The sequence below is a fragment of the Dama dama genome, chromosome 7 (assembly GCF_033118175.1).
Source record: "Dama dama isolate Ldn47 chromosome 7, ASM3311817v1, whole genome shotgun sequence".
In the NCBI taxonomy this organism is placed as follows: domain Eukaryota; kingdom Metazoa; phylum Chordata; class Mammalia; order Artiodactyla; family Cervidae; genus Dama; species Dama dama.
In genome coordinates this window covers 10,082,418-10,097,365 of record NC_083687.1, presented here as the reverse complement: position 1 = coordinate 10,097,365, position 14,948 = coordinate 10,082,418, and the positions used below count along the sequence as shown (strand labels likewise).

At 43.9% G+C, this 14,948-nt stretch overlaps 1 pseudogene; it reads right to left on the bottom strand.

The window, feature by feature from the left end:
• Positions 1 to 49: 49 nt before the first annotated feature.
• LOC133059993 (HIV Tat-specific factor 1 homolog) lies at positions 50 to 4,296 on the bottom strand (annotated as a pseudogene).
• Positions 4,297 to 14,948: the final 10,652 nt, after the last annotated feature.

Here is a 14,948-nt window from a genome sequence, read left to right as displayed (position 1 = left end):
TGATCCCTGCCCCAGCTCGAGGAGGAAGAGAAGGGCCCAGGCTTTGGGACTAGGGAGACGTAGTCTCCCCTTTGACAGAGCAGTTTCCCAGAGAAGGGGGTCGGGGTGCGGGGGCGTCTCTGGATAGCCCGCGAGGGAGATTGCCGACACAGGTGTCTTCGTCGAAGGCCAGCTAAGGCGCCAGCGAGAGAAGGGCCATGCATGCTGGTACCTTGGTTTTCGAAGTTCTGGATTTCCCTTCTCCTGTCCATCCCCAAAACCAAATACACACTCTGGACAGAGATGCATGCTTTTCTGCAGGCCTCCCTGAGGGGCATTGCTGGAATATGAGGGGGCTTACATACTGGGGCCGGGAAGCATTAAGGTTATATTGGAGCACACAGTTTCCGGGGACGTCGAACCGACCCTGAAATCTGTAACAGCCCTCTGACTGCAGGAAGACCAAGAGCGGGAAAGGGAGCCGCGGTCCCCAGGTTGACCTCCAGGGGGCAGCATCGACCAGGGCCTGGAGCTCGGCCGCTCAGCCCGTCGGCGGTCTGGGCGGCCGCGTCTGCTCCGGAAGGCAGTCCGGCCTCCCCCGCTCCGCTCGCCGTGCGCGCTGAAGCAGCTGAGGGGCTTTTCCTTCAGTCCAAAGGCAAGCAGTCCCTGTGGCTTAGGTGGGTCCTTGTGATCCCCAGGCTGAAACGCATAACTTCTGGCTAGCGCCACCGCTCCTTAAACTTCTCCCTGACTTTTTCCCTTTTGCTAATAACAGACACACTGACCTCACAGACCCAGAAGCAGCAGGGATCACCACCTCAGACAGTACTGTGCCAATATCCTCCTTCCCTTTGCTCATCTGTAAGACTCGCGTCTGTATCTGGCACGCTGGTCTATAGGAAGGACCTGGAGACGTACGTCCTTATGGCTTGCAACAGCCCCCCAGTGCTATTAAGGGTTTTCTGTCCTTTAAAGAAATGCCATTTCCTTCTATTTTTACACCTCTGTGTCCTGAGTTGTTTACTGATTTACTCTTGGCTGCGCTGGGTCTCTGTTGCTTGGAGCCGGCTTCTCGATGCAGTGACTTCCCTTGTTGCTGAGCGAGGGCTCAGGGCTCAGGCTCAGTGGGTGTGGCTCATGGACCTAGTTGTCCCTCGCATGTAGAGTCTTCCCAGACCAGAGATCGAGCCCATGTCCCCGGCACTGGGAGGTGGATTCTTAACCACTGAAACCACTGGGGAAGTCCCTGAGTTTTTTTCAACTGGACTCTCTGGGAAACATTTATTGTGTGTCCAACAACTCTGTCTCTGCCCAGAATGGAAGTGCCATCTCAGCATCAATTCCAGAGCTATTGAATTGAGGACAAAAGAAAGGAAGTTCCTCCTTTCTTCCCAACCTATTAATATGGACCCACCCACCTTGCATTTAAGAAAGGTGGCTTTTCTGACTTTAGGAAATCAGGCATGAGGGGAAGCAGGCAAATTCCCTGAGTTCCAACACAGATTTAGGGTAAAGATCCAAGGAAAGAAGGAGAAAGCAAGATTGAGACAACTTTGAAATCAGCTCTCTCCACCCTGGAGAACGTGGATACAGCAATTCATGTTGCATTTCAGTTTGCAGAGAGTTTTGGAAACAGTATTCATTAAACCAAGGCATATGTATTTTTAAAACTGGGGAATAGTTGCTTTACAATATTGTGTTGGTTTTTGCTATACAACGAAGTGAATCAGCCTTGTGTGTACATGTATCCTCTCCCTCCCGGACCTCCCTGCCCACTGTCCACCCCTGCAGATCACCTCAGAGCACCGAGCTGAGCTCCCTCTGCTATATGGCAGGTTCCCACTAGCAGCTGTTTTACACGTGGCAGTGAGCATATGTCAGTCCCAACCTCCCGATTCGTCCCACCCTCCCCTTTACCCCCGTCCACATGTCCACTCTGTGTCTTTGTCTCCATTCCTGCCCTGCAAACAGGTTCATCTGCACCATTTTTTCTAGAGCCCACATATATGCATTAATACACACCGTTTGTTTTTCTGACTTACTTCACTTTGTATGACAGTCTCTAGGTCCATCCACATCTCTACGAATCACCCAATTTTGTTGCTTTTAATGGCTGAGTATAGGTACCGTATCTTCTTTATCCATTCATCTTGCTCCCTGTGTTCTCTGATAGCTCCCACAGATTCAGCCGAGAGTAAGTCCCTGTAATCGTGAGCAGACGTGTCATCTCACTGAATTCACACCCCTGCCCCCAGAAGTCTTCTTCCTGTGTTCTGTGCTGGACTAAGTAATGAACCCAACACACACAGCCACTCAGTCGTTTTAGCTGTCTGTGCCCCAAATTCCCTCTTGTGCCATGACTCCAGGCTGGAAGTCCTGGAGCTGAGGAAGTGGCTGTCAGGAGAGAAATATCACATTAACTCTAAGCATGAGTGAAAGTCGCTCAGTCGTGTCCGACTCTTTGCGATCCCATGGACTATACAATCTATGGGATTCTCCAGGCCAGAATTCTGGAGTGGGTAGCCTTTCCCTTCTCCAGGGGATCTTCCCAACCCAAGGATTGAACCCAGGTCTCCCACATTGCAGGTGGATTCTTTACTAGCTGAGCTATCAGGGAAGCCCTAACTCTAAGAAGTAAGAAGAAATTATTGAAGGGCCGTTATAGAACTGAGAGAAAAGTGGAACAGGCAGGATTTGGGAAGGACCGAAGCCATGACAGTTCCAGGATTTAGGGACCAAGGGTCAGAAGGCTGGTGGGCAGGAAGCAATGTGCTCTCCTGACCTGACTTCCTTTCCACTCTAAGACATTACTGGCTCTAAGACAAGGCTCTCAGCCAGCATCCCAAAGAATCTGTGAATGAGGATGGGGCAGAGTATATTTTATTTCCACCAACCTCACAGTGAAATTCAGTATTTCTTCCAAGGCAGTTGTCGGTAGAAAATTTTAAAATAATACTAAAATCGACTTTTTATGGTTACCACTCACCAGCAATAATACAACGATAGTGACAAATCATCCCTTCCCGTGGTGCAGCCTCCTCTCACTCCGCCTGGCTTGGTATATCACCACACACAGGGGAATGAACCACTTTCAGTCACATAAACACACATAGTCTTTGGAGATTTCCCTTTCCCCTCAACTCCCCCTCTTTCTGGGGGTCTCCTCAACCTGATTATAATCCCACCTGCTGCATGGGCAGTGCTTTGATGGCCATCCGACCCCCTTCCGTCAAGGGTTTGAATACAACAGCCAGCTTCCTCTGCATCCCTCAAGGACAGGAAGTCCATACCAGCTGCATGCCTATTGAAGAAAAGGAGCTTCCTACTTTGTCTGACCTTTGAATACTCTATTCGAAGGTGTTCTCTGATCTCCTTTAGCACCAGTGGAACAACCTCCAGATCCACTGGATGACATATATTTTTGATGATGACAACTCACTCCTGGTACATTCCGGATGGCCCATCGCCTCTCAGGTCTCCGGTCCAATTGCTTTGTTGCCGAGACAGTTTCTACTTGTAGATTTTGTACTTCTTTTTTGAAGCACCATATCACTCCCTCCGCTGAAACTTTGCCACTTCGTGATTTTTATTGAGATACAGTATAGTTGGTTTGCCGTGTTGTGTTAATTACCATGTTGGTTCACCATGTTGTGTGCAGCAAAGTGATTCAGTTACACACACATACATATATATATACATTCTTTTTCATTTTCTTTTTCATCATGGTTTATCACAGGATATTGACTGTAGTTCCCTATGCTATATAGTAGGACCTTGTTTATACATTCTATATATACCAGTTTGCATCTACTAACCCCAACCTCCCAGTCTGTCCCTCCCTGTAGCTTCTAATTTTATCTTCATCAAAGAGCTTTAATGCAAGATCCAAAGATTCCTTCTTCAAATAACAGCATAGCCCGTCTCCTTTAAGATTTCTTTGGTTATCTTTGTGAAAAAAACAAAAAACAAAAAAACTTGACCTTAAATTCTTCTGAGGATCTCTCAAAATAATGCAAAATTTGGATGTCAGCTGTGTAAGTTCACACACTACAATGTCTGGAGGCAAGTCAGATATATCACACATTTGTATTTCTATCTTTATCAACGTGAAACCATCTCGATTCTTTCTTTTATCTCCCCTCTTTTGGGGAGCAGTGGGTTGGTTTGAGGTTTTTCTTTGCGGAAGTTCCTCTGCATCTCCAGCATTGACGTCTTGTGTTTTTGCAGTAGAGCTAGACACGGTATCATTAGAGAAGCCATATTGGCCTGATATGTAGCAGTGAAACCGTCTGTGGTCTGAGGACCCAAGCCTTTCATCCAGACCCTGTGTGGGCAGTGTCCCCAGGCTGCTGGCCCCAAAGAGTCCATTTTTCCTACTGGAATCTTCTTGGGTGTCTTTGATCTTTAAGTCATTTTTGCATTTGCAATTGCTCATCAAACTCCTTGTTTCCATTCAAGGGTTGCTATCCTACCTAGCACAGGGCAGGGGCCAGAGGAGCCAAGAGCCTGCTCCACCAGGCTTGGGAGCCACAACCAAGTTATCTGAGGCAACTATTCAGACACTGTTCTCAGTATTTAACGCACTAAGTCATTGAAGCACAGGTTGGCTCACAGCAACCCTGTGAGGTTGGAACTATTGTTATCCCCATTTTACAGATGCGAAAATGAGGGTCCAGAGGCCTTGACCAAAGTTACATGGCAAGGCTGGGATTTGAATCAGGAGGTCTGCTCGGCATCCTGAACCACCACTTCTCACGGTTTCCCAGAGACTAATGAGATGATATCCAGCCTGCCTGCACGTTCCCTGATCCACCTACCCTACGGTGTTACTGTTTCCACAAGACTCTGTGCTTTTTGGCTCTGACCCACCCCCTGCCCCCTGACACACTCTCTAATAAGCCGGGAGCCTCCCCTTACCCCTCACTTCTCCTTGGAGTGCTCCCTTCACCTCCGGCCTTTCACTGAAATTGGACACTCCCTGGAGGGTACTGCCTCCTCTGCAGGCTTCTACAATAAGAGATGTTTGTTTTCTCATCCGTGAGGGTCCATTCTTCCCCAAGATGGCCGCATCCAGACCCTCATCGTCCGCGCCCCAGTGACTAGGATAAAATGACTCACTGCCTCTGAGGCCCCACTGTTGGACTCAATTGCCATCTTCCTTCCTTTTTGCTACTGTCTGCCTCATGGCCTCACTCAGGGGGACACTGGCACTCGCTAGACTGCGTCTTTCCATCTCATCAACCAAGGAGAGGACCCATTCCCCACCTAGCTCCTCAGCACGTTGGTGACTTCATGACCTGGACCGTCTCCACTTCAGCTCAGCCAGCTCTTCACACTGTCACACCCTGGCCCTTGTCACCTGAAGCAGCTCTTCCAGAATCACTCAGCTCCCATCTCCTAACCTTCCTCCCATCCGTCTCTACTCCTCTCAAGACCACTTTTCCGTCTCCTAGGACCTCCAGGTCAATGGAGTGTTCCTTCTTCCATCAGCCCTGCCTTATGCAGCTTCACCTCTGTGGTCCTTCATTTCATCATCTCTCTTGCCAGCATCCTGAACTCCCTCACGCTAGTGTGTTTTCATCCCTCATACTTTTCAGGCAAAATCTCAACCCTGGGTGAGCCTAATGATCTCTTTTCTCCAAGATTTTACCCTGCAAGTCAAGAAACGGAGGAAGTCTCCAGCCAGGAAATGGTGACCACTCCTCATTTGTGGTCCCTACGAGGCATTGCCTAGTGACCCAGCCGCATCAGGCTGGTCCCTGAGCACTTTACACTCCCTGAACCTGGAGCCTATGAGGTGCCTCTCTGTCTCTCACTTCATATTCATTTGATGATCTGGCTTTTACATCACAGAGAAAGTTGAAGCCACTAGAGGTGGACTCCTTCAATCACCTGTCACCAAATTTACAAGGACCTGTGCTCATCTCTCTTCCTTCAGAAAAGAGTGACGGTTCTCCAACCTGCTGCATCAGAATTGCCTGGAGGGCATGTGAAAACATGTTTCCTGGATTCGGAATCCAGGGTGCTAACCATTACATGAGGGAATTTCACGATCCCTGAGGAGGAACATGGCCATCCAATCAAGGATGTGGTTCAAGAGACACCACTTCAAATGCTGGGGAAAAAATGAGAGAACACATGGAATTCCTGGTCCTATGAACAGAACAAAATGATTAGCAAGCAGAAATACCAATAAAATTATAGCAACAGAAATCGCTAACAATTCCTTTAGAAAATATCATTAAAATGCAGATTCTTGGCTTCTGACCTTTAAAAGTCAGAGGACTTTTAATAGATATGGACTGTTTGCAGATTTAAATGATTTTCTCTTAAAGTTGGCATTGCTTTTGTTATTATCCTAAAACTACACTCTGGTCCTTCTAACAATTATATATATATATATATATACACACACACACACACACACACATACACACCTACAATTTAATATATATATATATACACACACACACAGAACACACACATACACACCTACAATGCTACATAAGGTGCATTCATATAGATATTTAAAAAGTCAATAAGTATTAAAAAAAACATGTTTTGAGATTGGTTCAAGATGGTGGAGTAGAAGGACGTGTGCTCATTACCTCTTGTGAGAGCACCAGAATTGCAACTAGCTGTTGAACAACTATCGAAAGGAGGACTCTGGAACCCACCTAAAAAGGTACCCCCACGTCCAAAGACAAAGGCAAAGCCACAAGGAGATGGTAGGAGGGGCACAATCATGATGAAATCAAATCCCATACCTGCTGGGTTGGTGACCCACAAACTGGAGAACAATAAGACCAAAGAAGTTCTCCCACTGCTGTGAAGGTTCTGAACCCCATGTCAGGCTTCCTAGCCTAGGGATCCAGCAAAGGGATTAGGAATCCCCAGGGAATCTGACTTTGAAGGCCAGAGGGATTTAATTGCAGGACCGAAGGGAACAGACTCCACTCTTGGAGGGCACAAACAAAATCTCTTATTGTGTGCACCAGGACCCCGGGAAAGAGCAGTGGTCAACAGGAGACGAGCTGAGCTACGTCCTGGTGTGAGGCCTCCTGTGGAAGCAGGGGCCAGCAGTGGGCTGCTGCAGGGACGGCAGCACTGGCGGGGGCAGTCCTGGGGGTGTCCTTTGGCATGAGCCCTCGCGGAGGCCACCATTAGCCCTACTGTAGAGCCTGTAGACTCCAGGGCTGGGTCACCTCAGGCCCAACGACTAATGACACAGTGAGTGCAGCCCTGCCCATTAGCAGACAATCAGGTTTTATTGTTTTACTGAGTAAAATTTTTAAGTTTTCCTGAGCACGCCCCTGCCCACCAGCCCAAGACCCAGTTTTTCCCACTGCAGTCCCTCCCCTCAGGAAGCTTACACAAGCCTCTTAGCCTCCTACCAGAGGGCAGACAGAAGAAGCAAGAACTATAATCCTGCGCAGCCAAAATGAAAACCACAACCACAGAAAGTTAATCAAAATGGAAAGGTAGAGGATTATGAGGGGATAAGATAAAATCCAAGAAAAATAACTAAATGAAGTGGAGATAAGCAACCTTCCAGAAAAAGAATTCAGAATAATGATAGTGAAGATGACCCAGGATCTTGGAAAAAGAATGGAGAAGATGCAATAAACATTTACCAAAGACCCAGAAGTGGGCTTCCTTGACAGCTCAGTTGGTAAAGGATCCGCCTGCAATGCAGGAGACCCTGGTTCGATTCCTGGGTCAGGAAGATCCCCTGGAGAAGGGAAAGGCTACCCACTCCAGTATTCTGGCCTGGACAATTCCAGGGACTGTATACGACTGAGCAACTTTCACTTTCACTTTTCAAAGACCCAGAAGAACTAAAGAACAAAGAAACAGAGATGAACAATACACTAGAAGCAATCAATCACAGAATAACCAAGGCAGAAGAATGGATACGTGAACTGGAAGACAGAATGGTGGAAATCACTGCTGCAAAACAGAATATAGAAAAAAGAATGAAAACAGCTTAAGAGACCTCTGAGACAACATTAAATGCACCAACATTCACATTATAGGGGTCCCAGAAGGAGAAGAGTGAGAGAAAGGGTCTGAGAAAATATTTGAAGAGATAATAGCTGAAAACTTCCCTAACATGGGAAAGGAAATAGTCAACCAAGTCCAGAAAGCACAGAGTCCCAGGCAGGATAAACCCAAGGAGGAACACACTGGGACATACAGTAATCAAACTGACAAAAATTAAAGACAAAGATAAAATATTAAAAGCAACAAGGGAAAATGACAAATAACATACAAGGGAACTCCTATAAGATTATCAGCTGATTTCTCAACAGAAACTCTATGAGCCAGACGTGAATGGCATGATATATTTAAACTGATTAAAAAGAAGAAGCTACAACCAAGAATAGTCTACCCAGCAAGTCTCTTGTTCAGATTTGGCAGAGAAATCAAAAGCTTCACAGACAAGAAAAAGTTAAGGGAATTCAACATCACCAAACCAGCTTTCCGACAAATGCTAAAGGAATTTCTCTAGGCAGGAAGTACAAGAGAAGAAAAAGACCTACAAAAAATAAACCCAAAACAATTAGGAAAATGGTAATAGAATCATACATATCAATAACTACCTTAAATGTAAATGGATTAAATGCACCAACCAAAAGACATAGACTGGCTAAGTGGATGAAAACATGTGCATGTATGCACTTCTACTTAACATACTACTTAATCTCCCAAATGGTACATAATTATTTTATATTGTTAGGTTAATCATGTTCCCATTAACTTGATAGTTACAAATGTCAACTAGTTACAACTATCTACTTGATCATCACAAGTTACAACTTAATTGTAACTATAATTTTTTTTTGTCTGGCTATTGATTGTGATACAGATAGCACCTTTTATTATTGTGATTATGTAACTATTATTCATTTTAATACCATTATATCATGATTGGTCAGAAAATAATAGAATTCTATATCAGTAAAACTACCATTTAATATAAAAACCTGTAATCACTTTTTAAAATCCAGATGCATATTAAGCATCTTGGAATTTTTTGAAAAATACTAATGCCCAGATGTTGTTTTTTTCTCCAAAGCTCCAGATGTGAGTCTAATGAGCAGCCATGTTTAAAAACAACCAGACTATATGATGATCTTTTACTTTTATCTAGTTTCTTTCACTTTTTCTATTTTGTATTCAGTGTTCCCACTTCTTTTAGTTTATGTTTTCCAGTTTCTTCATCTCTCTTTTTTTTTGTTCTTAAGCCTTTATCGAGTGTAGTAGAAAAGCTTTTGTATACATATATATGGATAAATAGTATATAATATAATTTATATATTTTAGAAAACATGAATTTTTCTTAGCTAAAAAATCAATGACATTTTGGTTCCACTTGCTTGACTAAATATGAATAGGATGCTAGATTTCTAACTTATATTCACTCAAAACTTTGATATAGTTCCATTTATTCTGTCATCTAGTATTACTGCTGAAAAGAAATGCAGGAAGGCAAAGTGGTTATCTGAGGAGGCTTTACAAATAGCTGAGGAAAGAGGAGAAGTGAAAAGCAAAAGGAGAAAGGGAAAGATATACCCAACTGAATGCAGAGTTTCAGAGAATAGCAAAAAGAGATAAGAAGCCTTTCTTAAATGAAAAATGCAAAGAAGTAGAGGAAAATAATAGGATGGGAAAGACTAGAGATCTCTTCAAGAAACTTGGAGCTATCAAGGGAACATTTTATACAAGCATGGGCACAATAAAGGACAGAAATGGTGAAAGGGAACATTTCATACAAGCATGGGCACAATAAAGAACAGAAATGGTAAGGACCTAACAGAAGCAGAAGAGATTAAGAAAAGGTGACAAGAAAACGCGTAAGAACTATACAGAAAAGCTCTTAATGACCCAGATAACCATAATGGTGTGATCACTCACCTACAGCCAGTCATCCTGAAGTGTGAAGTCAAGGGGCCTTAAGAAGCATTACTACAAACAAAGCTAGTGAAGGTGATAGAATTCCAGTTGAGCTTTTTAAAATCCTAAAGGATGATGCTGTTAAAATGCTGCACTAAATATGTCAGCAAATTTGGAAAACTCAGCAGTGGCCACAGGACTGGAGAAGGTCAGTTTTCATTCAAATCCCAAAGAAGGGCAATGCCAAAGAATGTTCAGCTACCATAAAATTGCACTCATTTTTTTTTTTTTTTAAATTGCACTCATTTTGCATGCTAATAAGTTTATGCTCAAAATCCTTCAAGCTAGGCTTCAGTAGTACATGAATGGAGAACTTCCAGATATACAAGCAGTGTTGAGAAAAGGCAGAGGAAGCAGAGATCAAATTGTCAACATTCATTGGATCAGAGAGGAAGCCAGGGAATTCCAGAAAGACATCTACTTCTGTTTTATCGACTACATTAAAACCTTTGGCTGTGTGGATCACAACAAACTGTGGCAAATTCTTAAAGAGATAGGAATACCAAATCACCTTACATGTCTTCTAAAAAGCCTGTATGCAGTTCAAGAAACAACAATTAGAATCTTACTTGGAACAACTGACTGGTTCAAAATTGGGAAAGGATAAAGTCAGGCTGTATATCATCAATCTGTTTCTTTAACTTATATCCAGAGTATATAAATGTGTGAAATGCCTGGCTGGATGAAGCACAAACTGGAAACAAGATTGCTGGGAGAAAAATATCAACAACCTCATGATACCACTCTGATGGCAGAAAGTGAAGAGGAACTAAAAAGTCAAGAGATAACAGCGAAAGAGGAGAGTGAAAAGGCTGACTTAAAACTCAGTGTGGGAAAAACTAAGATCATAGCATCTGGTCCCATCACTTCATGGCAAATAGAAGGGGAAAAAGTGGAAGCAGTGACAGATTTTATTTTCTTGGGCTCCAAAATCACTGTGGATGGGAATGCCACCATGAAATTAAAAGATGCTTGCTCCTTGGAAAAAAAAAAAACTATGACAACCCTGGACAACATATTAAAAAGCAGAGACATCTCTTTGCCAACAAAAGTCCCATATAGTCAAAGCTATGGTTTTTCCAGTAGTCATATACAGATGTGAAAGTTGGACCATGAAGAAGGTTGAGCACTGAAGAACTGATGCTTTCGAATTGTGGTGCTGAAGAAGACTCTTGAGAGTCCCTTGGACAGCCAGGAGATCAAACCAGTCAATCCTAAAGGAAATCAACCCTGAATATTCATTGGAAGGACTAATTGGGAAGCTCCAATACTTTGGCCACCTGATGCAAAGAGCCAACTCATTGGAAAAGACCCTGGTGCTGGGAAAGATTGAAGGCAAAAGGAGGAGGGTGGCAGAGGATGTGATGGTTAGATAGCATCACTGATTCAATGGACATGAATTTGAGTAAACTGCAGGAGATAGTGAAAGACAGGGAAGGCTGGCATGCTGCAGTCCAAGGGTCACAAAGAGTCAGACACGACTTAGCAACTGAACAACAGTGATGTTGTTTAAAATTAAAAACCAGGAAATTAACATGTAATACAGTATTATTAAGTACAGTACAGATTTTGTTCAAATTTCACAAAATTTTATACTAGTGTCCATAATTTGTTTTCATACCTTAGTCAAGATTCCACATTGTATTAATTGCATTGAGCAGCTTCAACTACATGCAACAAATTCTGTGACATTCTCTTCTCATTTTTATTCTGTTTTGAATATTTTCTAATTTTCCTTGTTATAGCTTCTTAGATACACCCATCATTTAAAAGTGAACATTTAATTTCCAAATATATAGGACTTTTAAAGTATCTTTGATATTAATTTCTCCTTTTGTTATTAATTTTTTATTTAAATGATTTCTTCTCTGTAGTCACCTTCTGTGTTTTTCTGTCTTTTAACTTTATTGAGTCTTTTGATGGCTATGTCAAAGATCTCTCTGAGATTGCACTTGAAAATATGTGGGTTACTTTCAAATATCTTTTGATATTGATTTCCAACATAATTCCACAGTGTTAAGAGAACAGACTCTGTATGATTTCAGTATCTTTAGACCATGAAACTTTACATCTTGTTTTATGTCCCTGGATATGTTCCAGTGTCTCTTGGTTTATAGTCTATGGAAACTTGAATAGAATCTGTATCCTGCTGTTGTGTGAGAATTGTATACATCTTAAGTATGTTGAATTGGTTCAGAGTGCTTTTCAGATCTACTGTATCCTTCTCCTTCTCTGTCTATTCATTCTATTAATTTTTGAGAGCTTGATATGCCAACTAAAAATGCTTAATTTATCTACCTAAAAAATAATTGTAATATATACTGGAACCATAACTTCTGTGGTGGCTCAGCGTCTGCCTACAATGCGGGAGGCCTGGGTTTGATACCTGGGTTTGATCCCTGGGTTGGGAAGATCCCCTGGAGAAGGAAATGGCACCCCACTCCAATACCCTTGCCTGGAAAATCTCATGGACAGAGGAGCCTGGTAGGCTACAGTCCATGGGGTCACAAAGAGTCGGACATGACTGAATGACTTCACTTTCACTTTATTGGAACCATATGTAACTTTGTTCTGTATTTTCCAAGTCTCCTGTAAATGTGTTATCATACTTTCAAAATTTAGAAAAGAAAAAAAAAAAAAAACGTTTCCTATTCAGTGTTGTGTGGGTGGGGCTAGAATTTTCATTTGTAACTAGTTTCCAGGTGATGCTCCTGCCTGGGGACCCCACTTTGAGAACCACTGGATCAGAGGCACTGACCTCCGCCTGCCCAAAGCCGGTCTCTCTCCCTGTGACTGCCCCTCGTTTCCTTGATTAACCCGACTTCCCCTCCTAAATCTTCAACCTCTCCCTCCCAAAACAAAACCCCCAAAGCCAAACCCTCCTCCGCCTCATCTCCTCCTCCTCTGACTGTTCCTGGTACATCATTCAGCCTCCCTCTCACACTTACAGCACGTGTACCTTGATCGGATCCTGATTTGGAAAAGACATATATAAAAGAAATTTGGGTTTTGGTTTTTTTTTTTACTATATTCTGCGTATCAGAATTTTAAGACAATGTCTGCTGAAGCACTCACATGTGAAGTATCATTTCCTAAGTTTTCACATGGTTCAAGAACTATATCTAAATATGCGAATATTTGTATGTATGTATAAGGCTTCCCTGGTGACTTAGTGGTAAAGAACCCACCTGCAATGCAGGAGACACAGGTTCAGTCCCTGATGTTCTGCCCGTAGTCCAAGTCCCCGGTCGGGAAAGGAGACTCCTCGAAACAAAGCAACTCGCAATAGGGGAATTTATTACTGACTCGAGCCAGGGCCTCCCGCCCTCACCAGGCGTGTGAGGATGAAAGGCCCCGAGCCCCAGTTCTCTCGGGTATTTATTAGGTCAAAACAAGCAGCAGGTAGTTGGCGCAATCGGATTGGTTACACAGTGGGTAGTTGGCGCAATCGGATTGGTTACACAGTGGGTAGTTGGCGTAAGCGGATTGGTTACACAGTTGCAAGGTAATTTTTGTTGGCCCTACGTGGGGCTTTCAGCTTTCCCCTGATAGGTTCCCTTTCTTCTGGCTAGGCATATGTTGATTGGCTGGCTCCAGGAGGCCTGATAATTATGTTACCCGGGGAAACCAGGCCTACTCCTAATCTAGGCTGCCTGCCATGGCGTTAGCCGTGACAGCCTCACACCTGAGTTGGGGAGATCCCCTGGAGGAGGGCATGGCAACCCACTCCAGTATTCTTCCTGGAGAATCCCATGGGCTACAGTCCATAGCGTGGCAAAGGGTCAGACATGACTGAAGTGAATGAACACACACGTATGTATAAATGATGACAGTCGTTAAACTGAGCGCAGTGGTGAATGTACAAATGTACAAATTGTACTATAGTTTCAACATTTCCGCATGTTTATTTATTTTTTTGTGTGTAGTAGAGTTTATTAAAGTATAAAAGGGATAGAGAAAGCTTCTGACACAGACATCAGAAGGGGGTAGAAAGAGTACCCCCGCATGTTTAATTGGAAAAGACCCTGATGCCAGGAAAGATTGAGGGCAGGAAGAGAAAGGGACGACAGAGGATGAGCTGGTGGGATGGCATCACCGACTCAATGGACATGAGTTTGAGCAAGCTCCAGGAGATGGTGACGGACAGGGAAGCCTGGCGTGCTGCGGTCCACGGGGTCGCAGAGTCAGACACGACTGAGCGACTGAACGGAACACGTTTAAAATTTTTCATAAAAAGCTGGGGGGAAATTCTCTCCCTAGTCCCTCATGCCCACTCATTCCTTAACACTCTTGGGCTGGTGTCCGCCCTCTCAAGTCATGCAAGTGCATCTTCTGTGAACCTCATGTCATTAGAAATCCACTTTTCAGTTGTCTTCTGCTTGACCTCTCACCAGTATTCACCACTTTGGACCATTTCTTTTTTGAAACACAGTCTGGTCTTTCCTTGGCAATCAGGACTGAGAGCTGTCCTGTGTTTCTCCTCTCCCCCTGGCTGCTCCTTGCACATTTCTGTGCTCATCCTGCTCTATTTGGCCATCCTAGAGATCCTCAAGGGTCCTGGACCCCTCCTCTTCTCATGCTACATTCTCCCTCCAGGGGATCCATCACCACTGACCCTTGGTTTCAGTTGGCATCAGCTGATCACTCTCAAATTTATGTCTTTCCTCTGATCTCCAGACTTGTGGATCTGATTTCCTACCTGACATCCCTACGTAGATGTCTCAAAGGTCCCAGAACTTAGCATAGTCAAAAGTGAATACATGAAAGTGAATTCGAAGTGAATATGAACATGATCACAAACAGTGTCAGCCTCAGATCTGGACCACCGAGGTCCTGCCCTGGTTCACAGAAGTCAGAGGACCTCCTCTGTCACATACAGCATTTATGAGACAAACCTGGGCACCTCTGTCACTTGGGATCCGGCCCTCAGTTCTGGCAGAGCACAACCTGAAACCCCAAACATCTGTTCATAATTAACACTCTTCTGGCCCCAGGGAAATGCTTCTGCAATC